At 35.4% G+C, this 27,746-nt stretch overlaps 1 long non-coding RNA gene across 1 annotated transcript in view; it reads left to right on the forward strand.

The window, feature by feature from the left end:
• Positions 1 to 3,477, forward strand: part of LOC141375448 (uncharacterized) — a 30,848-nt gene extending 27,371 nt beyond the window's left edge. Inside the window, exons 2-3 of the long non-coding RNA XR_012383507.1 lie at positions 1,126 to 1,242; positions 2,292 to 3,477. This is a non-coding gene — a long non-coding RNA (uncharacterized lncRNA). The remainder of the gene's footprint in view (positions 1 to 1,125; positions 1,243 to 2,291) is intronic.
• Positions 3,478 to 27,746: the final 24,269 nt, after the last annotated feature.

Raw genomic sequence — 27,746 nt, forward strand, 5'->3', positions numbered from 1 at the left:
TTGATTGTAGTAATAGTAAGTGTCTGTGAATGAGGGTGTATAGGTGTTTTGCCAATACTGGGTTGCGCCTGGAAGGGCATCTGCTGTGTAAAACATATGCTGGAATAGTTTATTCAGCAGTGACGGCCTCTAAAATAGAGACAAGGCTGAAGGAAAATAAATTAATGAATAGACTTTGGATGCGAAGTGGCATACATGTTAAATGCTAAATAAAATCATAAATAAAACTAGTGCTTGTTACTCTCTTAAAATATAGCATTTGCATGAAATGTAAGTATATTTAAAAATGTGTACTTTTACTTTCCCTTGAGTACATTTTTACGGCTGTATCTGTACTTTTACTCCACTACTTTCCTACAACCTGGAATCCCTACTTTATTTTTTCTTGTCTATGGCGATTAGAAAATTCAGTCCTGTGATTCCTGTCCAATCAAATCACACATAGAAGGTGTGATCACATCATAATAAACTACACCAAGACATGGTCGATTTACAAATGCAGGAAACTGTTTCCAGATGTTCAAAACCTTTACATGCATTGACTCATAGACTGTTTAGATGCATGTCACTGACGAGAAGATGACAGATGTTCACTGTATGATGATCAAAATGGCCTTAAACACCCAGCAGGCACAAGACGTCAACATGACATCAGGTTGACGTTGTACCTTAACAGCTGGCATTGAATTTTGGTAATTTTATATCACAACTTAAATCTAATCTACTATTAATGTGTTATGACGTCGTGTGCCTGCTGGGCAATCAATAAATGCTCTACAGAATGTTACGTTTACAAACATCCACAAATTACAAGTAAAAAAAAAAAAACATCAGCTTTTTATAACATAATAGAGTACTTTTAATATGACTACTTTTTACTCATACTTTGAGTAATATTTATGACATGCTTTTACTCTACTTGAACTACATTTTTAATTAAGTAATAATGCTTTTACTTAACTTTGATTTTCAGTACTCTTACCACCACTGTTTATTTATTATTACAGAAATGTATGCTATTTAGAGCATACAGCATTTTGTTTTTAGTTTGTTTGTTTACAAAATATATATTGCATGGCATAATCAAAACTTAAACCTCAGAATGTCTTGTGCTTTTTATATCAGGGAGAAGGAAATGGTTTTGAGAAGACATGAGCATGTTCACCTGGGTCAGCCACGAAACGTCTAACATGACTGAACAACTCGCAGTGGGAAAAAGAGAGAGCATGTTTTCCCATTATGGTACTGTGACTTACATCAGTGCTTGGCATTTTGCTGATGTTACACTATATGTTTGTATAACAGTGAATCCAATTTACTGGTGAACCAGAAATAACCAGGTTGTCAAACAATTTCATTTTAGACTAGCTTAAACTCTTAATATCTTTACTAAAATAAGCAGTAATTATCATTCATTCATTTTCTTTTTGGTTTAGTCCCTTTATTAATCTGGGGTCGCCACAGCAGAATGAACTGCCAACTTATCCAGCATATGTTTTTTTTAATTTTTTTTATTTTTTTACGCAGCGGATTCTCTTCCGGTTGCAACACATCTCTGTTCATACACACTCATTCACACTCATACACTAAGGACAATTTAGCCTACCCAATTCACCTGTAACACATGTCTTTGAATGGTAGGGGAAACCAGAGCACCCAGAGGAAACCTAAGCAAATGAAGGGAGAACATGCAAACTCTACACTGAAACACCACCTGACCCAGCCAATACTCGAACCAGGGACCTTCTTGCTGTGAGGTGACAGCACTACCTACTGTGCCACTGCGTTGCCACAGTTATTATTGTTATTAGTGTTGGTATTATTAGTAGTAGTATTCTAATCTTAATCTGTTGGTAAAATAGGTAATTGTCTAATGTATTATTATTGTTATTATTATTATTATTATTATTATTATTATTATTTATTTATTTTATTTTTGTGCCGATTTATAGTCTTCACATACCCATAGTAATGATTAAATTAAAATAAGTGATCTAAATGTATTACTTTTTAAAATAAAAAAAATAAAAATAAAAAAGTATTTATTATAGTTGTATATTTTTATACTCTATGAAAGGCATATGACAATGTTTAAATAGTTTTTTATATACATGTATAATGCATACATATATATTTAGGTAAAAAATTGGCAAATAAAAAGGAATTGGCAGCCTTAAATTTCAGTCAATATATGTAGATTTGTATGTCTGCGTACCCGGTTCACACAGTTTTATACACTCTGATGATGTATATATCTATGATGTATATATCTGTGCACCCTGTTCATACAGATATATACATCTTCAGAGCGTTCACATGCAATGTGCCAACCTGCTGCTGACAGACGGATGATGACAGGCAAACAACATCTACCTGACCTTCTCTCTGAAAGACCAACATCAAGTGTCCTTGCATCCACAAAAAAGAATGGCGGTCTTTGAAAAGGCTTCTACCAAAAACAAGGCTTGATCCAAACTGTTCTGAAACCTGAATCAATACTGGAGTTGCTTTTTTTTTTTATACACTTTAGGCAATCACATGAGTCAAATACTCTGAAGGATGATGTCATTGGTTGAAGTATTTCTTTTAGACCGGTATGAATGCTTTAAAATGAACTTTTAGTTACCTAAAGCTTGTGTAGATTTTCTTTGTTTATGAATGAGCTGAAACACAATGTTAGCGACAATTTTTTCACTTTTGGGCCAGACTTTTCTGTTTGCTTAACCCAGGGGTGTCCAAACTCGGACTTAAGCTGCGGTCACACTGCACTTTCCCCCCATAGACTTACATTTATATGCACGCAAATGGGTCAGACCGGAAATGCAAGTTCATGTGACAAGTTTTGCAATTCGTTGCATTGGAAATTTCAAGCTTGATGAACTCTGACCTGCAAATTGCATCACATGATTGCGTGAGACCAATTGAAGATCAAAACATGACCTCTCTGGACAGAAATTTAAAACATGGACCAATCGCTCACTTTTTTAAATGTCTAATCATCTTGTTAAACTACAGAATTTCGCACACTCAAACTCTAATGTGACCGTAGCTTGCGAGGGCCTGGAAATTTTAGAACCAGCTTATCAAGCTCTTACTAGATATACTATGCCAGATGTTCATTCTTAATCGCATACTTTTGCACAATTCTTGGTCATTTTGTAGTATAGTGTGCGTTCAAACTAAAAACTCTGAAAATACTAAATGCATTTTATTTACCCAGATAATCCACTTATTTAACCCTTAAAATGAAGTGTGTAATGTTGGACACTTCACACACTCAACTATGTAGCAGAAGGGGCAGAGCTATCGGGACATGTTGGATTTCCTTATTTATTTTGAATTGTGAAAGCAGTATTCTCCTATGAGAGTGATTATAGCACCTCCCAATGGTGAATGCGGTTATACTTATGCAGGTATTATTTCGTAGTTTTGTCATTTATTTTTATTTGATTTGTTTATTTGAATTTTGCTTGGTACAAAAAAACAAAACAAAAAAAAAACTAGTGTATCACTAGTGTATTAGTGTATCATCTGGGCATGTGAAGTGCACTTATTCTTTTTAGAGTTTTCTGTGTAAATGCACTACCCAGCAAGCATATTTAAATTTTAAATGATGTCTAATAGATGTCTAATAGACAGTGTTGGGCAGTAGCGTCGCTACAAGTAGAGACAATACTAGCTTAACTACATTTCTCGTAGTGTGGCTGTAGTGTTGCTTCTTTCTAAATCAAATAGCTTTTCAGTGGCGAAGCTATTTTATTAGTCAAGTGGCACAGTAGCGTCCACACAAGCTGGACCAATAAGTGACAGCACCGACATTCACTGAGCTTTTAGGCCGGTGACGATTTCTTCTTCCTGTTTTACGGTGTTCAACAACAAAATATTTGGCGCATTACTGATTAAAATTGACTGAGGGAGAGGAGTTATTTCTGAAGCAGGATTCCTCATGACCATACCTCGAGAAGTACATGCAGTAACTTAATTTCTGATGCTGTGCTTAAAAAAATTTTCTTTAAATATATATATATATATATATATATATATATATATATATATATATATATATATATATATATATATATATATATATATATATATATATGTCACTACCTCAATTTGTTCCCTTTGCCGCCATTCATCCCGCGGTTGCGCCGGTAGTTGATGCGCCAGCAGCTTTTGACCGCTGGGTGGCTTTTTAACAACAGGTTTTCAGCTTTGCCTTTTTACAATACTAAATAGACAGTTCTGTATATGTACCTTATGTGATGTGATGTGTTCAATTAAAATATAATGCGATACTGAGAAAAAACATAGAATAAATTATATATTCTGTGATCTAAACGAAGAAAAACTTTGGCTATACAGCCTACTCGGAGAGGATATATATTGTACACCATTAGTTAATCAACGAATTTGCCTTTTTTTTTATCTACTTGTTTTAATCTTGTAACTATGATAACAGTCAGCAACAAAGCAGTCGCATTTTCTACTGTAGTGCTGATGTAAAAAACTCAGGACTTTAATACAAATTATCGGTAGCATTGGTAATGTAAACGTAATGGAAAAAGTGATATGGATAACAAACAGTCTTTAGGACTCATATTTTTTTGTGATATTTACTTAGTTGAAAAACAAAACATAAATAAATAAATAAATAAATAAATAAATAAATAAATAAATAAATAAATAAATAGATAAATAAATAAATAAACAAACAAACAAACAAACAAACAAACAAATAAATAAATAAATAAATAAATAAATAAATAAATAAATAAATAAATAAATAAATAAATAAATAAATAAATAAATAAATAAACTGTCTAAGAGTCAGGAAACCACTATGCTTATGTTGGACAAAGTGCTTGTCATTGTAGTGTCAGCAGGGCATGCACACTCTGAAAAATCTTGTATGCAGGAATTATTACTACACACATGCTTTGCTTGCAACAGTACAAAACTGAAAACATTCTAGATTTATTTTACATTGACACTCATATTTCTCTCCTGGAATTTTCTGCCAATCCCAGACTTTTCACTGAATTGCCAGACAGAAAAGAATGATTGGTCTCTCCAGAGAAGACATCTCCACTGCTCTCGAGTCTATTGATGACTTGCTTTACAGCATGGAACATTGACATTGGTGATGTAGGGCATGGGTGTACTGTAGCTGCTGAGCAATGGAAATCCATTCCATGAAGCTCTCTATACACTGTTGGGCTAATCTGAGGATTCCACCTAATTTTGAAGTCTGAAGCAAATGGCTGCTTAGAGTTGGTAACTTCGACACACCGTGTGCCTCAGCATGTGCTGAACCTGCTCTGTGCTTTTTTCGTGTTGTGCTACTTTTGTTCCCAATTGCTTTCACTTTGTTATAACTCCACTAATAGCTGACTGTGGAATATTTAGTAGTGAGGAGATTTCACAATGGATTTTCTGCAAAGGTGTCAGATATCATGGTATCATACTTGAATTCATGGTGCTACACTGTGCGAACATGGCGGTGATTGCAGTACCTGAATTTGATTTTCTAGGGGTGTTCCAAAACTTTAACTGCAGTAAAAAAGGATAGATGTATCAAAGTTTATTACACCATATTATATTATTTTTAAAAGCATATTTTCCCCTATTGCTTTCTTTGTTTGTTACCTGCAGCCCTGCTTGATGCATCAGCATGATGAAGTTTTAGGATTAATTATTGATTTGCTGTGAAGTGAAAACAACTCCATGTGAGCAATTTTACATCTGTTTATAGTCAATTCTTTGTCATAGATTTTTGAAATTTTCTCATTTCTTCATCTAATTTGTGTCAGTTAATTATTAATAGAACACAAATTACTGTGGGGAAGTTTCTTGAAGGATGCATGTTTACAGTCTTGCTCTGTTCAGAGCACACAAGGGACGCCTGGAAGCACTTTCACATGCACCATGGAAACCGCAGAACTGCAGAAGAATTTTTATGAAGTCGGTGCAACAATTATTTGTTCAGCGCTGATCACAAATAGTTTGAGACCACAAAATGTCCTCTATCACCAATTGATAACATAACAAGACCTTTCAAGGTCTTTGCAAGACCCCGTTAACCAATCTATAAAAACAACACATAAAAGGTGGTGAAACAGTTTATTTTAAGCCCTACCACTGCAGTAAAACGGTTGAGTGATAGTCAGAGCTAAAAAGGCTCACGATTCAAGGTTCAGCTACCATAGATACTCATAACCGACCTACGACAGATCCATCATAATCAGTTGTGTGGTCCTGCTGTCCATAATGTTGTGGGGACCAAGAAATAATGGCAGGCATTTTTAACCCTGGATAACAAAACCAGTTCCATTTTGCATGAGTTTATTTGTGGAAATATTAAACAAAATACATTGTACAGTTAAAGTCAGAATTATTAAACCCCCTGAATTATTTGTACCTGTTTATTTGTATTTTTTTTGCCCCATTTTCTGTTTAACAGAAAGATATTTTCAACATATTTCTAAACATACGTTTTAATAATTCATTTCTAATAACTGATTTATTTTATCTTTATCATGATGACAGCAAATATTATTTTATTAGACATTTTTCAAGACATCCCTATACTCCTTAAAGTGACATTTAAAGGCTCAATTAGGTTAATTAAGTTAACTAGGCAGGATAGGGTTATTGGGCAAGTTATTGTATAATGATGCTTTGTACTGTAGACAATCAAAAAATATGTATATATCTTAAAGGGGTTAATAATTTTGATCATAAAATGGTTTTAAAAAAATCAAAAACTGCTTATATATATATATATATATATATATATATATATATATATATATATATATATATATATATATATATATATATATATATATATATATATATATATATATATATTATCAGACATAGTGACAATGTCTTTGCTCTGTTAAAGTTCATTTGATTATATAAACAAACAAACAAAAAAATGGGGGTTTAATAATTATGAATTCAACCGTATGTGCAAAAACAATAGATTTTTATTTCATGGCAAAAATCATTAGAATGTCAATAATGATCATCTTCCATGAAAATATTTAGTCAACATGCTTCTGTAATATATCAAAAATTTTTGGTTAGTATTGTGCATTGCTAATAATACAACATAGATAACTTAACAGTGTGCAAATTTAGTTTTAATCTTCAGATTCCATATTTTCAAATAGTATCTCAGCCAAATATCACCCTATCCTAACAAAACCATACATTACTGAAAAGATTATTTATTCAGCTTCCAGATGACATATAAATTTCAATTAAAAAAAAAAAAAAAAAAAAAAAAAAAAAAAAGATACCTAACGCTGGCTTTGTGATGCAGGGTCACATGTGGATGTTTATGAAATGTTACAATAATTTTTCAATTCATTCTCTGGCTTAGTCCCTTTATTAATCAGGCGTCACGACTTATCCAGCATATGATGCTACAGTACTAAACAGTACAGATGCCCTTCCAGCTGCAACCAAGTACTGGGAAATTCCCATACACTCACGTATTCAAAGACATACTTTTGACAGGAGCACATGCTCATGATCGTCCCAGCTGGCCCACATTAGCTAATCATGATTCTCTAATCAAAGGATCCCAAGTCTCTATATGAGTCCTCATTTCCTTTATACAACTATCTTCTTCTGGAAGAAACCCCCCTCCTTGCCTTCTTCAGGTTGATTTATACTTCTGCGTCAAGCACACGCGTATGCCACGTGGACGCATAGCCCTCGTAGTAGCCGTCTGTGTCACCTCTTAAAAAATGTAAATACATGACGCAATGACAAGTAGCGCAAGCTCTGTGATTGGTTGGCTTGGTAGCGCTGACCAGTGTGGGCGGAGGGGAGAGCCACGTGAGTGTGTTGGAGCGAGTGTTTACAAGTGTCCAGCGAAGGAGCTCCAGATGAAAAGTTTTGTTTTGTGTTTACCTTATGGTTAAAGTTGTTGCAGGTCAGCCGGTTCCTGCCTCAAAACAAAATACCAGCAAAGAAGCTCGACACAGAGGAACATAAACACCTCACTGCCAGCTAGCATTTAGGAGGTGTTATTGCAGAGGAACACAACACTTGCATGGCAACGTGCAAGGCATGCGCCGTGGGTCACGCTGATCACTTGACATAGAAATATAAAACAGGATTTCCACCGTTATCCAGAATGGGCGGCACAGTGACCCAGTGATTATGTTGCCTCACAGTAAGAATACCAATGGCTCCAGGTCCTCACAGGTTCATCTGATATTTCTGTGTGGAGTTTGCATGTTCTCCTTGTGTCCATGTGGGTTCCCCCGGATTCCCTGTTTTCCTACCACCATCCCATATTATAGCTAAAAAAAGCCTAAACTTTTTTCTAAATGTCTTACTCTCAGGAAGTTTACCTTAACCTCAGTAGCGGGGGAGTTTTGTGATCGACCTTAGCTCAGTCTCCCCTCATCCTGCGAAAGGGAGGGAGCCCTGGACCTGAGGATTCCTTGAGCTCAGGGCTCTCTCTCGGAAAAGCATGACAAACAAGCTATGTATAAATCCTGAGCTAAATGTGAATTTTTGAAGGCCAATTTAGTTTATTTAATTCACCTATACCGCATATCTTTGAACTGTGGGGGAAACCTTAGCACCCAGAGGAAACCCACGTGAACACAGGGAGAGCATGCAAACATACAGAACATACAAACATACAGAAATGCCAATTAGCCCAGCTGGGACTGGAACCAGTGACCTTCTTGCTGTGAAGCGGCAGTGCTAAGCACTGGGCAACCGTGTTGCCTAATTTTGTAATCTCTAATGCAATTTTAAAAGATTAACAAAAAACACTTCAAATAATTAGCATTTACTTGCACAGTCATATGTTTTAAATGTTTTAACTATTGCTGTTGTATGAAATAATTGAACTACATCATTTTGTATTCTATTTTATTATTTAGTTTATTGTGTCTTTCATTTATGCTGAACTTACATTATAAAACGATTTGCCTTGGTCAATTAAATGTTTAAATTTATTGTATTCAACCCCACTTCACATTTCTGATGATCTGAAGTAATCAGAAAGAATGGCTTGTCTTTAGCCATCAAAGTAATGCATCATAAATTCTCAGAGGCAACAGATGCTTTTGGCTTAATACATACATAAATAACAGATGGAAATCATTTAGAAGAAAAGAGAAAGGGGAAAGAGACAAAAAAGAGGAAGTGGAAAGAAGTTAAGAAGCAATTACAATTTTCTTTGCAAGATTGCATATTCACAATTGGTGGAAGTCTTAAAGAGAAACAGAATCAAGAGAAAAAAAAATAATTAAAAATGAGACTTGCTTCAGAAAATACTTGATAGTTTTAGTTCAAATTAGATGTTTTGTTTAAAACCTCCTCAAAGCTCAAACATCCACAATTCACAGAAGGGATGTCATGGATTATTCTGAAAAAAAAAAAGCTGCATCAGCAAACAGCGGGGAGGCCGATATCAGAATGCATGAGGCTCTCCTGGCTTCACTTTAAATACAAATTGCTGTCAATATAAAATAGCCTATTTTGAATCTGGAAATTTAAGAAGAACAAAATAAACTGTCACGATTGTCCACTGAGGCAGAAAAGAGAGGAGAGGGTTAAAAGAAGCAGGAGACCTGATCTCACAATGCCTATACCACTTTTGGCTTTAGAGAATTCACTGGTGAAAAGCTGGTTCGTTGATGATATTAAGAGAAGCAAATAGACATCCACCTATCTCCAGTTTATTGGTGAAGGAATGTTAAGGTAGAAGGCTGAACCTGGATATGCAAGGGACTTGTTGTTCCCATTACACATGACCATCAACTCAATATAGTTGAACAATAAAGAGAACAAAGAGAAAACACGGGTATAGTTGAAGAACTATCATTTGAAAATGCTCACCTTGTTTTAATAATTTCTATTGGAAAACATTACATAATAATTAACTACAGGCTAGGTAATTAGAAATTTAATGCATGCCTAAAAGACCAAAGTCAATAATTTTCTTTATACTAGAATTGCTACAACTAAAGACACTGTTCAGATTTTGTATTTCAAAATGCTTGGTAGGTTTTTGTCATCAAACAGCTCCTTTGTGTATAACCAAAGACTATATAATACACAAGACACAAAGGACCCTATCATACACCCGGCGAGTGTGGCGCAAGACGCGGCGCAACAATCTTTTGGTAGTTTCAGCTTGGCGCAAGAGTCGTTTTGAGGCGTTGCTCTATGCTGTTTAAATAGCAAATGCATTAGTGCTCATTTGTGTGCCCATAGGCGTTCTGGTCTAAAAAGGAAGGCGTTCTGAGGCGGACCGTTGGCACGTTGCTATTTTGAGAAACTATAATAGATTTTTCATTAGACCAAAACTAACCCGGTCTAAACTCCGGTGCAGAGTTGCGCCTCGCTTACGCACTGCTTAATACGCACAAGAGAGCAATAGGCAAATATCTTTACATATGAAAAAATTTAAAAATTAAGGATATATATAGGATATAATAAGAATAGATATAGAATATAAATATAAAGGATTAAAACATTACAAAACATAATATTTTCTAGCCGACATAAATATGAAAAACCACTGCTTTTATGTCTTTCTCATCTCGGGAGGCTTTTTCAGTTCATTCATAACAATTTGCTTTTGTATAATGTTATTATTATTAGCACTATTATTTAATATATCCATATTTATATTTGTTTTTATTAAAAACAAGCTTAGATTTGCCCACCTGTCAGGTTTAAGACCATATGGGGCATGGCAGGTGTATTTGGAAATAACCCAGTATTTTGACCACACTTGGTCATTATTGTTCATTTACAGGACTTACTTTGCGTCCTGTAAATAGCAAATGCGCTCTTGGCGCGACGCAGCTGGCTCTTAAAGGGAATGGGAGATGAGACTCTAATTGGTTTATTCTCAAAACACACCTATAACTCATTAAAAAAAAAAACCCAACCCTTTTAGACCATGCGCCTTGGCGAGAGGCAGATTTCCCGTCCTTAAATTAGCAAAAACGTGCCCTGACACGCCCTGAAAGCGTTTGCGCCCTGCGTTTTGCGCTCTGCGCATGGACCATCAAAATAGAGCCCTAAGGGTGCTTTTCACACTAATACTTTGGGTCCACACCCGGCTCCTTTGACGTCATAGTATGTTACGGTTTACTTCTGTACTCTGTACTCCAGTACTCTGGTACGGTTCACTTCTGATGTGAATGCAATCGTACCACATAACGGAAGTGAACCACCAACTGTACAACAAATTATCATTTTCATAATGTTCGCTCGTGTGTGTCTGTGTCACGCTTCGTACCTTGGTGACATGCGCAGGACTGAGCCAGGGCAAACACAGTGATAGACAGTGATGTCTGCTTGTCTCCTCCTAAAACTGTGGATTACTTCAGAAGACCAGTGTGATATGACTATCATTATTTATAGGATGATAATGTGTAGAATGGCTATAAATGTGATTGGTGTCGTGATTTTGTTCCCTTTCGTTAGCTCGGGCAACCTGAAAATATGCTGAATTTAATTTGGACATTTATAAATTAAATTTATGAGACGGTTGTTGCTTTATTTTATTGGTGATTCCAAACATGTAAAGTAATCATAAGCTTGGCAAACAGTTTTGAAAAATTTGATGTTTTACTATTCACAAAGAAAGCATACTGCCTGAAAGGTATAAGATGGCCTCAGTGTGAAATGACTTGCCATAAAAAGAATATGTTCCTGTTTTGATTTGATTTATATATATATATATATATATATATATATATATATATATATATATATATATATATATATATATATATATAGTTTTGTCTACTGGAATTGTTCAGTGTTGTGATATAGAACTGAAATGTGTTGTTCCAGTTTGCCTGATTTTAAGCAGGATTTTACAGTTTACACATTCACATGAGAACTAGAAAACAATAGTGTTTAAGTCACACAGTATGCCGTTTTCATGTACTAAACTTTTTTAATACTCAAATATGCCTATGTTTATCCCATTTTTATGACATCATTAAAGGTTCAGTGAATTAAAAAAAAAAAAAAAGTTAGATGTTAGTTTCAATATGTTAGTCTTAAGGATATATATAAGCTACAACTATGTGCTACAAAACAGTGACAAAATATAAATATAAACATGATACAAACATTCAATCCACTTAATGGATCTTTTTTTTTTTTTACTTCAGTTTCTCGTCAAATCTTAATCAATCAAAGGCTTTTTAACATCTGACCCATTCAAGATCTCATTGGTTTTTCATTTAGGGCCCTATCATACACCCAGCGCAGTGTGGCGCAAGGCGGGGCGCAGTATTCTTTTGGTAGTTTCAGCTTGGCGCAAGAGTTGTTTTGAGGCGTTGCGCTATGCTGTTTAAATAGCAAATGCATTAGCGCTCATTTTTGCGCCCATAGGCGTTCTGGTCTAAAAAGGAAGGTGTTCTGAGGCGAACCGCTGGCGAGTTGCTATTTTGAGAATCTATAATAGATTTTTCATTAGACCAAAACTAACCCGGTCTAAACTCGGGCGCAGAGTTGCGCCTCGCTTACGCACTGCTTAATACGCACAAGAGAGCCATAGGCAAATATCTTTACATATGAAAAAATGTAAATATTAAGGATACATATATAGTATATAATAAGAATGGATATATAATATGAATATAAATGATTAAAATATTACAAAACATATTATTTTCTAGCCTACATAAATATGAAAAACCACTGCTTTTATGTCTTCTTCATCTCGGAAGACTTTTTCAGTTCTTTCATAACAATTTGAGGCACAGCATGTGTTTTAGGATATAACTATAAGGATATAAGGTTTTTGAGCACATTGTGCTATTATTATTCATTTATTTGTTTGCTGGAAATTAGAACTGAATTTAGAAATAGTTTTGAAACAAATATTTGCGCTTAACAAACAAAAGTATTTATTTATAGACTAATTGATGTCTGTGCGTAAAGGTTTCCCTATCCAAGAGCGAAAGTGAAAGTGATCCTTTATCTCTCATTCTCACGCAGTAGATGCTCTGTTAAACAGTTTTCTGTTAAAAAAAAAAAGTTAAATCCTGAGTTAAATCCTAAAACACATGCTGTGCCCCATATGGTCTAAAACCTGACAGGTGGGCAAATCTAAGCTTGTTTTTAATAAAAACAAATACAAATATGGATATAATAAATAATACTGCTAATAATAATAACATTATTCAAAAGCAAATTGTTATAAATGAACTGAAAAAGCCTCCCGAGATGAAGAAGACATAAAAGCAGTGATTTTTCATATTTATGTAGGCTAGAAAATAATGTTTTGTAATGTTTTAATCATTTATATTTATATTCTATATCTATTCTTATTATATCCTATATATTTCCTTGATATTTATTTTTTTTCATATTTGAAGATATTTGCCTATTGCTCTCTTGTGCGTATTAAGCAGTGCGTAAGCGAGGCGCAACTCTGCGCCGGAGTTTAGACCAGATTAGTTTTGGTCTATTGAAAAATTTATTATAGTTTCTCAAAATAGCAACGCGCCAGCGGTCCGCCTCAGAACGCCTTCCTTTTTAGACCAGAACGCCTATGGGCACACAAATGAGCGCTAATGCATTTGCTATTTAAACAGCATAGCGCAACGCCTCAAAACAACTCTTGCGCCAAGCTAAAACTACCAAAAGACTTTGCGCCGCGCCTTGCGCCACACTGCGCTGGGTGTATGATAGGGCCCATAATGTTAAGATTGAAAACATGCATAGTGCTTTTTAAATAAAGTAAAACAAAGCAGGAGTGGAAAGACTGGAAACCGAGTGACTTGAAGTGTTAAAAAAAATCCAAAGGAGCAAAACTGTGTTTTCAAGGTGAGAAAGTAAGACAGCAGCATTTAAAGGTGGTGCACCAGCCATGTAGCCCTGGCAACATAATGTGTAATCTGGCATGTAAATCAGCCTATAAATAAGTCAGTGTTACTAAATTACTGTGAAACCTAACACCTTGCAAAATAGGCACTGAGAAGTTTGCATATTGGCACATTTTACGGCTTGTTGCGATAGATCAAAACATCCAGGATGATAATATATTAAGGACACAAACTAGCAAAATCACCTTAATGATGTCTGACCCCTGAATCTTTGGTTGATGCATATCCAGGTTGGATTTGCACTACCATTAAAATGTTTAGAGTCAGTAAAATATATTTCCCTCATAGCCATGTGACATGAGACTATATCAGCCAAATATACAGCCATATACACAACTGTGCTGATGTAAAGTCATGTCACGAGAGTTCGATGGCATAACTGTCTTAAAAGTTTTACTTTTTTTTTTTTTTTTTTTTTTACCACAGATTCAAATCTAATGATTTAAGTTTTTACAGAAGGCAAAAGTTTCTGTCTCTAACTTAATGTCCTTTTAAAACTAGTTCTAAAGAAACAATATGAACAGTATTACGTATTGACCCTTTAAAAGTCCGCAAAGTTTACATCACATTTTTTTTTTTTTGCAATTAAATCCTACTTTGGGATTCAACATTGTTTGTTTAAATATAGTTTTATAGGAAGCTTAATAGATTAAAACAGATTTTTGTCTCCAACAGCCTGTGGGACCATTTAGGATTACATTTTTAAACCGTACTATTGTAGTCTAAACATTAAGCAATCTTAACAAACTATATGCCATTTGTAGGCTAAACATGTCTGGTTTCCGACTGATTTTTAATTGATATGACTGAGCAACAGGGTGAAGCGGTTGTGCAGTGGGTAACGCTCTCGCCTTACAGCAAGTAGGTTGCTGGTTCAAGCCTCGGCTGGGTCAGTTGGCATTTCTCTGTGGAGTTTGCATGTTCTCCCCTCATTTGTGTGGGTTTCCTCCGGGTGCAACAGTTTCCCCCACAGTTCAAAGACATGCAGTATAGGTGAATTAAATAAACTAAATTGGCCTTCAGGGAATTTACACTAGCTATGCCCAAGATTTATACATAGCTTGTTTGGCATGCTCAAGGGATCCTATGGCCCAGGGCTCCCTCCTATTCGCAGGGTGAGGGGAAATTAAGCTAGGGTCGATCTCAAACCTCCCCCACTACTGAGGCTAAGGTGAATGTCCTGAGAGTAAGACATTTAGAAAAATAATTTAGGCTTATTTTGTCTACATATAAACATATTTATTCGATTTATTCGATTTATTCACTTTATTCGATGCTCCTGTCCAACTGCTTGTTAACGCAAATTTGATGTAATCATATGGCAGCAATGTAATGCATTTAGGCATGTAGTCATGGTGTAGTCCAGGTGTGTCCAAACTCGGTCCTGAAGGGCCAGTGTCCTGCTGAGTTTAGCTCCAACTTGCTTCAACACACCTGCCATGAAGTTTCTTGTATATCTAGTAGGAGTTTGATTAGCTGGTTTAGGTGTGCTTGATTAGGGTTGGAGCTAAACTCTCCAGAACACTAGCCTTCCTGGACCGAGTTTGGACACCCCTGTTCTAGACGATCTGCAGCAGTTTAAACCAAGCAATAAAATGGGAATAAAAGTTGAATTAAGTGACTTGGAATGTGGCATGGTTGTTGGTGCCAGATGGGCTGGTGTGAGTATTTGGAAAGCTGCTGATCTGCTGGGATTTTCATGCACAGATATCTTTAGGGTTTACAGAAAATGCTCGGAAAAAGAGAAAATATCCAGTGAGCGGCTGAGCTCTGGGCACAAATGCCAGAGGTCAGAGGAGAATGGCCAGACTGTTTCCAGCTGATAGGCAACGGTAACTCAATTAACCACTCGTTACAACCGATGTCGGGAGAAATGCCTTTCTAAACACACAACACATCCAACCTTGAGGTGGATGAGCTACAGCAGAAAACCACACCCGGTGCCACTTTTGTCACCTAAGAATAGGAATCTGAAGCTACAATTCACACAGGCTCACCAATATTGGACAATAGAAGATTGGAGAAATGTTGCCTGGTCTGAAAAGTCTCAATTTCTGCTGCAAGTTTTGGTTGGCAGGGTCAGATTTTGTCTTCAACAACATGAAAGCAGGGATCCATCAAATATAAATATTTGGGCAAATGCTGTGAAAATGTCTTTGTTCCATAAAACATCATGTGGGAAACATGAGAAATCCTGCAAGCTGAGTAATACAATAATACAATCAATAAAGTGGTTTAAATGATGATGCTAGTAGAAGATCTTGTCACTGGAAAGACCTCTTAGCCACCGGTCCATTCTGGCATCTTCTCCTTAATAGTCACCACCTAGTAACACATGGCTGGTGCTTTTCATGGCACAAATGGTTCAAAATCAATTGTTAACACAATCCAACGAGGGGGTGGAGAAGGGAGAAACAATCAAACTAGCTTGGACCAACCTATCGAAGCAAGTATGAAAGCTCCCTGAGACTGTAGCCCACACTGGTTTGAATTTAGACAGTATTGAGATGACGTGGTGTCACTGTTGACCTGTGGGTCTGCATTGTTCATGCCTATAGAGTCTAGATGGGTTCCCCCTCACTGCCCATTGACTCTGACAAGGGCTGTGAAAAATGTTCCTGCATGTAGCTGAATCATAAGCTTCAGTGGTCGGGGCAATTTTGATGCATTTCAAGGAGAATGTACTTAACACTTGATCACTCTGGTGAAGGTTAATGACACTTCATACATCCAATTCTGACTGATGATGACTTGACCTTTCCAGAGAGCAAAAGGTCAGGACAGTGTGTGTTGTGTCGGCCTCTGCTAAGAAGCCATTAGATGATCTTGCTGTCTTTCTATTCTTCTTAAGATGAATGAATAGCATAATGTCAGTTTTACATGGATAATGGGAGCTAATTGCTGTGATATTGCTGTCCTGTGGCAGAGAAACATTAGTAGTCATGTTTTTGATCTTTTAATGGGCAGTCTGAGCTGAAGACCCATCTCTCTTTCACTGAAATGCTCAGGGAAGTCTCGCTTGCATGAAAATTCCAAACATAATGTAGACTTAAGAATCTTTACATTAAACAATTGTTCGTAGTAAATTGTCTTGAAAACGTCTGGTTTAAGCATCTATTCTTGTAGGCATGCATAACTCATTGCTAGGTTCATTTTGTTACAGTACATTTATATTTTAGGTTTCTTTAACAAACAAACAATGTCATTGTTTTTGTACCACACACATATATAGTAGAGTTAAAGTCACAATTATTAGCCCCGTGTTTATTTTTCCCCCAATTTCTATTTAACTCATTTCTAAGAACTGACTTATTTTAACTTGGCAAGTTATTGTATAATGAGGGTTTGTTCTGTAGACTATCGAAAAAATGTATAGCTTAAATAGCTTAAAGCTAATAATTTTGATCTTAAACGGTTTTTTAAAAATGTAAAAACTGCATTTATTCTAGCCGGAATTAAAAAAAGACTTATTTCGGAAGAAAAAAAATATTATAAGACATACTGTGAAAATTTACTTACTTTGTTAATCATTATTTAGTAAATATATATATAAAAAAATAATAATAAAATAAATTAAAAAATAAATTAATTAATTAAAAAATCAAAAGGGGGCTTAAAATTCCTGTGCGTTGATATATATATATATATATATATATATATATATATATATATATATATATATATATATATATATATATATATATATATATATATATATATATAATAATTGGGGTATCTTAATATTATAGTGGCTACAAAAGTGTCATTATTAAAAAAATAAATAAATAAAAAAGGCAAAAACTAAACAGGAAACTATCATGGCCATCACAAGGCCTTCAGTCACATAATTTTTTCTTCAACTAATTAAAGTTTTGTTTCCCAGAGATGGGTTGCGGCTGGAAGGGCAACTACTGCGTAAAAAACGTGCTGGATAAGTTGGCGGTTTATTCCGCTGTGGCGACCCCTGATTAAAAAAGGGACTGAGCCGATAAGAACATTATGAATGAATGATAATTACATTTTTTAATGGAATTGTTCATTTAAAATTTGCATATAGTGTCACACCAGGGTACATAGTTTTCAGTGACAAAATGTATTAAGTTCATATATTTTATGAAATAATAATTCATTCATTCATTCATTCATTCATTCATTATTTCAGCTTAGTCCCCTATTTAGTGGGGGTCTCCATAGCAGAATGAATGCCAACTATTCTGGCATATGTTTCACACAGCAAATGCCCTTCCAGCTGCAACCCAGTACTGGGAAACACCCATACATTCACACATACTCATACACTAAGGCCAATTTAGTTAATTCAATTTACCTATAGTGCATGTATTTGGACTGGAGGAAACCAAACAACCAGAGAAAACCCACTTTAACAGCTGGAAAACATGCAAACTCCAAACAGAAATGCCAGTTGGCCCAGCCGGAACTAAACATTCTTGTTATGAAGTGACTTTGCTAACCACTGAACCACCTTGCCAAACTTTGAGAAATATATTAAGATGCATTTATTAAAAGTTTTTAGAAATGTTTTCCCAATTTAAAGGTTATAATTTATTGAACTATGCTTGAGACAGTCAAAGACAGTCATGGTAATGGGATTTGGCAAAAAAAAAAAAAAAAAAAAATAATAATAATAATAAATAAATAAATTAACTTTTTTATAAAACAACTTATTTCTATAACAAAAAGTCATTGGAAGACAAAAAGAGTTTTAACCATTGCCTGTATTTTTAAATGATGTCAATACTAATTATATACAGTTGAAGTAAGAATAAATGATGTACGATATAAACGATATAAACTGTGACACTTATAAGGTGTAAAATATTAAAAACTTATTGGATGTACAGCAAGAGACCTTCACAATTGTTTTAATAAGATTTTGAAACATTACTCTCAAAAACAGCCTGTGTGTGTGATGAAATTTATAGAATACATACCTTATGATAAGTGAGAGCTCACGCATCTAAACAAATATTGATTGAAATTAATAGCTGAAAAGATCCGGTTACCACCAGGCAGGTGAAAAGGATGAATACAGAAATGTAAAGAAGGACATTTATCAAGGGCATTACGAAGCAAGAGCCTGATTTTCAGCTGAGGCCAGAGCACTTTGATAAATTGGCACCCGGGCTCATTTGGCCCGAGTATAAGAGAGCGACGCAAGCATATTTTAAACCATTAAGGGCTAAAGTTAGCCTCCCCCTACCTGCCATCAATCATAGGCCTCAAGCCCCTTAGCTTGAGCTAACACTTCTCTGCTGCCGAGGCACTGTAGTGCCTGCAGAACAAATGTTTCATTTTCATTTGATGATCAGTGTTGCTGCTACAGGGGCCTGGAAAAGTGGGAGGGGAGAGAAGTGACATAATGCCAAATTAAGCTATTAAGCTTGAGCCTACATATGGGTCAAGCATGCAGTACAAAAAATAAATAAATAAATTAATTAACGAATAAACGAACGAATGAATAAATAAATAACATAAGTACTTAATATTTTTGAGATATTTAAAAAAAAATAGAATAAAGACCACTTTAAAGGCTTAACTAGGTTCATTAGCTTAATTAACTTAGTTGTTGTAATTAGGCAAATTAATGTATAAGGATTAATGCTAATAATATTGACATTAAAATTGTTTTAAAATGGAAAAAAAAAATCCTCCTTGCTCTGTTAAAGAACATTTAAGAAATATAAAAAATAATAATAATTAATTATTAAAAAAAAGGACAGGAGGGCTTTGTTGACTTTAACTGCATATACACAAAGCAAGCCATTGGCTGTTTCTCAATATACGTTCTTCAGCGGTCTTACGTCCTCATGTTCTCGTGCAACTTCATCATTAGCTGCCTAAGTTCAGTTCCAATACTCTAAACCACAAGTACGGAGGACGCGTGAAACTTCACGGATGTGTTCTTGATATCGAGGACGCACTGATGCAGACTTGAGCACCGAACTCACTCTGGAAGTCCCAGAAGTCATTGCGACTGGAGGTGGAAGCGCAGCATTTTATTTAGATTTAATATTAAAGTTCAGAGATATCACTTATTTACCTCAGGGGTTTCCCTAAATGAAACGGTGAAAGTAAACATTAACATGAATAGCTTAATAAAGGAATAAATACATTAAGGGTTGTTTGTTTGCTGAAATTCATATTAAAATTTGTTTTATTTATATTGTGCAGAGTATATTTATAATTGTTTTATGCAAAGTAATTATTTTAAAGAGGGGGGAAACAATAAATCGTTGTATGAGTGATGTAATGTTTAAATGATTTCCATTTAAAACGCGTGAAGGTCACATGACCATCAGGAAGAACCCAGCATCCCATTTCTCAAAGGACGCATTCTCTGCCCTCGCTGTCTCCTGAGTTCGTTCTTCCGAGGACACCTGGCAAGACCGGTCTCCACAAGAACGCAAGTCCGTTATCTGCGTTCTTGGAATTGAAAAACAGCCAGAGATTATCCTGCTTATTCCATGGCCATTTGCTAAGTTATAGACACATTAAAATTTGTTTTAATCTTTGCAGTGCAATATTTGACTGAATATGACAGATTTTTTTCAGTTATGACATCTAGTTGTCAGATCTAGTCCCTCATTGAATCAGCAGTGACAGGCAGACGTACAGAGAGGGAGCATAGGGACAAGAGAGATTATGTGTGCATGTAAATGACACAGGCAAAGACTAGCAGATACACTTAGATAAATTAGAAATAATAGCTATATTGAAAGTAAATAAATTAGGTTTCTAAAAACAATAATAAAACAATGATATAATTATTATGCACAGGAATTGATCATGTAAAATGTTGATCATTCAAAACAAGCAGAATCATCCAGGGTTTTCAAGACTTATCTGTTTCCCTCAATGTTGCTTTGAACGTTAAGAAATAAAACACATAAAAACTCATTAAAGACTATGCATGTGAGATAAAACAGTTATAAAGGTGTAGATGCATTTGTTCATGCCTGTCAACATTGAGATGTAAACATAAAGAATATCCCTCCATTTCTGTTCTTTACAGGAGCAAATTTTGGAACGTGTCTTTATAATTATAAAGTACATCAGAGGTTGTAGGGCTACGACATTTGACTGTTTTTATATCAATTTTAAAGTGCTTAGAAGCCACAAAAATGTAAGCTTAATTCTCTTGTTGTCACCGACTCGGTCCCAGTCATTCCCCTCGCTGGCCAGCAGAGGTCATCATCACCGGACTTCTTAAAATCACGTCATCCACTTACACTGATAGCATGCACACCTGCAGCTCATCCAGCTAATGACATACTCACACATATAAGCAGCACTCTCACTCTCAACCATTGCGAAGTATTGTTCTGCCCTGGCTAACACTACTGAGCGCGGCTCATCCTTGCCTGCTTTCCCGTTGTGTAGTGGTGGGCAAATAGAGGCTTCGTGAAACAGTCGAAGCAACTGTGTCGAAGCTTAGAAACATTTCAAAACACCAATCTACGGTGCCACCTAGTGGACATTTTATTTGTATTACACTGAAACAGCTTCAGCAAAGAACTGTTGAGCAAATTGAGGTATGAAACCTCACTTTGTAGCCTTGAACCTATAAGTGGTTTAGTTGAGTGGTTAGAATTTCTGATCACCATCCGGGGATAGTAGGTTTGAATCCAGACTGATACAATTATTTTTGAAATGCTTTAATACCAGTTGGTAATGCTTTGTATCGTTTTGTTTCAACATTGCTCTGACATACGAATAAACACCTTGTAAATAAATTTGTATTGTTTTGGTCATAAAACATGGTTGTTGCTAGATCAGATAAACTTGTGGTCAGAAGTTAACAATAATTATTTATATTATTAATTACATTTCCCATTGCATTTTATTAATGTCTATCCAAAACCTAAACCCATCACTGTACTGTAAAAATATTAATTATTGTTTTACAGTGTTACAAAAATAATGCTAAATTGATGGTGTATCCGCAGCTGTATCCTATCTAGACTACACCAAAAAACAGTAACATGATTAAAATACATAAAATCATGATCATTAATCATAAAATCATTTTGGTGTTTTTGTACTAGTCGGGATTCGAACCCAAAATTAAATTGAAACACAGTTAAAACATGCACATGTACAGCCCACCAGGGCATCTGAGATGGAAATTTGACCTTGACCATGTTAGTCAAATGCAGATTCTCCAGGTTTCGAAACGCTTCTGAAATTATCAATGCTTTGAATCGCTTTAGTCACGTGACCAGGTGTTTCGAAACACTTTAGTCACGTGACCTGGGGGTTTCGGATCATGCTTCGGTGCAGTGTTTCGAAACACTTGTGCTTCGGGATCTCGACACTGTTTCAAAACGTCAGTGTCACGTCAGCCATCCCTACCGTTGTGATCTTGCTTCGTTTACTGACCCAGTCCTGCCTGCCGCCCGCCTAGTACCTTTGCCTGAACCCCGACTTTGATCCTCGCCGCCTGCCTTGAACTCTAGCCTGCTTACCGACTCTGATACTAGCCGCCTGCCTGAATACTCATCCTGTGTTTACCTACCGCCAGCCCAACGACGATATACTACTGTGTTTGATGTGAGTTTGCACACGCACAACATCTGTGTGCTATTTGTTATTAAACTGTGTTTAATAAAAATACTGCAAATGGATCCCTCTGTGTCAGCCACTTCGTTACACTTGTACAGTTCTTGAAATTCCTATCACCTTTGAGTAAAACTGCCAATATTTTCACTATTACTGCCACTTTATAGAAAGAATCTAGGAAAATTGGGATAGTGGACAGGTACGACAAGGTTTGAATCTCTTTCTCCAGCTTGTGCGTTCAATGAATTTACGAATAAGCTTAACACCAGAGAGTAGACAGAGTTTAGCAGCACAATACAGATAAAGAAAGGCTCCAGAAAACAATTATTTTAGAACACAGAAAGTAATGGAATTAGGTTACTAATATATTCATACAGTGGCGGGCTGTTAACACAAGACTCTTATCGCACAAAAAAAAATATCACCGTTTATCTATTCTCAAAGTTGGGGTGGGAGCTAGGTCTCTTCTGTGCAAGCTATGATGACTTTCACCTTGATATTTTAGCGCTGATGTATACCTGACCGGTGAGCCATCTGAGAAAAAAAAAAAAAAAAAAAAGTGTTCTTCTTATTCAAATCAGCAGGATGCCTGACTTTAACTGCAGTTCAGCAGTTTCACTTTAACTCATGAACATTTCATTCACGACCCGTGACAAACTGGGGTATTAGATACAAATAAGGTGAGAGTGTTATGGAATGTAACAACGCACACCAAATGGAAAGAAGAAATGTATGTGTGTGTGTGTGTGTGTGTGTGCGGTCCTTTACTGACAGCCACATGTGTGGATCTTGTTGGAAAATATGGTGAAATGTCCTACATGATGGTGTTTACTGGTCGTGGTGTTTACTTCAATAATGCCACTAATATATGCATACTCCTCATGTCCTAATTCCATTTCTGTTTAGTTCAGTTATAACTTTAGTCGGATTAAGGTGATCAAAAATGGCTGTTTGGAGCTTATGTAGGCCTACAGTTCAAAAATCATGTTTAACTGAATAAACATTTAGTAAACACAAGTACATCTTATTGAACATCATTTATTTTTATAACCAATTATCATAGTAGAACAGTTTCTCAAGCAGTTTGTGATGCACTTTGGAAACAGGAGATGAGCCCCTGGTCTAATGTGTCACCTGGCTTAAGAAAGTCGTTTTCAAGGACTTATTTTTTAATTCAATTCAATTCACCTTTATTTGTATAGCGCTTTTACAATGTAGATTGTGTCAAAGCAGCTTCACATAAATGGTCATAGTGAATTGGAACAGTGTAGTTCAGTTTTTTTAGTGTTTAAGATCAGTTTAGTTAAGCTCAGTTCAGTGTCGTTTAAAATCACTACTGAAAGTCCAAACACTGAAGAGCAAATTCATCGATGCGTAGCTCTACCGATCCCAAACCATGTAAGGTAGAGGCAACAGCGGAGAGATAAAAAAAAAAAAAAAAACTTCACCGATTGGCGAAAGTCAAGAAAAAAAACCTTGAAAGAAACCAAACTCAGTTGGGCATGATCATTTTAATTTCTCCGCTAGCCAAAAGTCTTGTGCAAACCTGCAGTCTTAGCGGTGAAGCTGAAAGCTGGCCTCAGCGAAGACTCGTCTGTCCCCGGAGTGTCACTGGAATTAGTCTCTGCTCTCCACTCCTTCATGACCACCGCAGCAGCTGCTCAGGATACGGCCTGGTCCAGGGTATGGAAACCTTGGGATCATATTGTTGCTGGTCTTGGATCGAATCAGTGACTCTGCATAGTCTGAAGGCCTCGGGAAGAGTATCCCCAGGTGGAAATGGAGAATAAAGAGAATAATTAGCGTAGCTGTTGTTCATAGTGTATATAAACAAGATGTAGAAACCTGTGTGGAAACCCGGTAAGTGATGCATTAAGTGCATGCTTTACTCAAAAAGATAGGTCTTTAATCTAGTTTTGAATTGGGAGAGTGTGTCTGAGCCTCGGACGTTATCAGGAAGGCTATTCCAGAGTTTAGGAGCCATAAATAAAAAGGCTCGACCTCCTTTACTCGACTTTGCTATTCTAATGGTACTACCTGAAGCCCTGAGTTTTGAGATCTTCAAGAGTGAGTTGGATTGTAGTGAGAAAGAAGGTTAGTTAGATAATCAGGAGCTAGATTATTTAAAGCTTTTTTATGTAAGAAGCAATATTTTAACGTCAATACAAAACTTAACAGGTAGCCAGTGTAAGGAGGATAAAATTGGGGTGATATGATCAAATTTTCTAGACCTGGTAAGAACTCTGGCTACTGCATTTTGTACTAATTGAAGTGTGTAAATAGAGGATGCTGGTCAGCCAGCAAACAGTGCATTACAGTAATCCAGCCTTGAAGTCATAAAAGCATGGACTAGCTTTTCTGCATCTGAGATGAATAGCATCCTTCGTAATTTAGCGATATTTCTCAGATGAAAGAAGGCAGTTTTTGTGACATGGGATATGTGATTTTCAAAAGTTAAATTGCTGTCTAGTGTGACACTCTTTTATAGTAGCGCTATCGCTAACTTTGTGTCCCTCTAATTGTAGATTAATTTGCAATAATATCTGTGTACAGGATTTAGGCCCAGTAAGTCATAATTCTGTTTTGTCTGAGTTTATAACATTAAGAAGATGTTCTATAGCAAGTAGCAAATTTGTATTAGGGGTAGTATTATTTGGGTAGCAAACATATTTTAAATGTATTTGGCAAAATTCAATTGAGCCATTTTAATCTATTATGATTATTTAGATTTTTTATATAAAAAATAAAATAAAATAATAATAATAATAATAATAATAATAATAATAATAATAATAATAATAATAATTTTAAAAATAATAAATAAATAAATATATGCCTATATTATACCTATAATATACACACACATACCTATTTTTATGTAAAAAATAATTGATCACGCAAAATAATACATCATTCAACATAATCATGCAATGTTTTGCAGGTTTAGCACCATCCCTTAATGTTGTTTTGAATAGAGTACAATTATTAAAATGCTTCAAGGACTGTACGCATGAAATTAAACAATCATTTATGGGCACTGCAAGCTTCAGTTTAAAAAGAATGCAGCATATCATATTTCAGAAATGTCATTTGCTGTCAAATATGTATTTGTTTTTGCAAGAGAAAAGGTTTAATTATATCTGGACTGGTGAGAGAACATTCTTCTTTATACATTTTTTAATCAATAAAAAATCAGTATGAGAGCGCTTTTCTCCAAATCCAGATATACAGCAAAGAGAAAAGCAGCATTGTCTATTCACTACAGTGAAATTAACGCTTCAGCAACTGTTACTCATAGCAGGTGCTATGGTTTCTACCAATGTTTGGGGGAAGAGCATTTATTTAAAACTATGATCAAAACTGACTAGAACTACCTGTGCATCTAAACGAATTTAATGCACACCCTCCAGCCAATCAAAATAAAGCATTTAAACAGATCGGGTCAGTTGGCATTTCCGTGTGGAGTTTGCATGTTTTCCCCGTGTTCGCGTGGGTTTCCTCCGAGTGCTCCAGTTTCCCCCACAGTCCAAAAACAAGCGCTATATGTGAATTGGGTAAGCTAAACTGGCAGTAGTGTATGAGTGTAAATGGGAGTGTATGGATGTTTCCCAGGGATGGGTTGCAGCTGGAAGGGGATCCGCTGCATAAAACATATGCTGTTATAGTTTGTGGTTTGTTCCGCTGTGGCAACCTCAGATTAATAAAAGGACTGAACCAAAAAGAAAATGAATGAATGAATGAATGAATGAATGAATTAATTAATTAATTAATTAATTAATTAATTAATTAATTAGTAGTAGTAATAGTAATGGTAGTATTTTTTTTTTATAGTTACTTTATACTGCCTTACATACAAATAGTGCAACAAGCATGTTTAGAAAATGTGTATCTTGACACTCTTTTTAGCACATCAGCAGGAGTTTGATTAACAAGCAACCTGACAGATTATAAAGCCAACCAGCCACACTATAAAGCTGTTAATAATTATTATTCCATACATGTATATTGTATATTTTTCGGCACTCAAAGCGCTTTACAGATTTAAAGGTGGAGTCTCCTCAAAGCACCAGTGTGCCTTGGGTTTTTAGTAAGGGTTAGTTGCACTGGGTATAGCAAATATATTACATGCTGCAACCATGTCAAAAATCTTTATTTATTTATTTATTTATTTATTTATTTATTTATTTTTATCGATACTTTGAAAACTCATATAGCCTTTAAGACATCACTCTTTCTCCCTCACATCCACCCCATCTTTTCTTAGAAGTATTCCATGGGTAATGTTTTCATCCTTGCTTAAGGTGAAAGGTGAGGTCATGCAGTATTTGTGGAACTACATCTGCAAAGTAATTCGGTCACTAAAGGCTTCTTACAGAATGTATTGGTTAGTGGTTTTAGCTTATAGGAAGATTATACATGTGTAAAGTAAGTTAAAAAAGAAGGAAACAAAAACAGTTAGCTCTATTTATTATTCCCTTCTTTTAAAGCAAATAAATGGTAAAGAACAAGGATTCTATTCAAATATATGTGTTGTAAATGCAGCACAAGAAATGGCAAGCAATTTGATTCTCCACAACCCCACATATCACTGTCGGCCATCTGCTCCCTGCTTTTGGTCCTTGAATGAAAAGCTGAAGACTGTAAGGCAGACAAACAAAAAAGCTTCTAGAAGGAAGCTTCCTTAAATCACGAGGGAATAAAATTTACATAAACTACTGGTATTTGACATTTTAACCTCCAAATGGTATTTACTTAAGTTGGATGAAATTGCTTTTGTGACCAGAAAATTACAGCGATTTGAAGCTGAATGTCAGAGTAGAAGAGTAGTTAGAGCTATTCTAAAACAAAGTAGATGGTTAATGACCAAAGTCCAATGTGGTATAGTTTGTTTTTAAGCATTATGGAATATAATATAAACAACTCATTGCACCTGTGGCTAGAAACTGATCATTTATTTTGCAATAAAGCGTGCTGTGCATATTAAGTACATAACTCTTTTAAAGGAACATTTCATGAAAACATGAAAATGAATGGGACAGAGATTTTAAAGCTCCAAAATGATCCTAATGCTAATAACTGACCTGAAAGTATTGTTATTATTAACATTGATAAGTTATGATATAGACAACAATCAGATATGATAACAAATCATTATTTCATGTTATGAATTTTAAAAGATGTTGAGATTAAATCATTCATTCTTGTTAGATTTTGTGTTTATTATCTATTTAATTACTTATTGCATATGTATCTTAAAAGCTACAT

This window comes from Danio rerio, chromosome 7 (genome assembly GCF_049306965.1).
Source record: "Danio rerio strain Tuebingen ecotype United States chromosome 7, GRCz12tu, whole genome shotgun sequence".
NCBI lineage: Eukaryota > Metazoa > Chordata > Actinopteri > Cypriniformes > Danionidae > Danio > Danio rerio.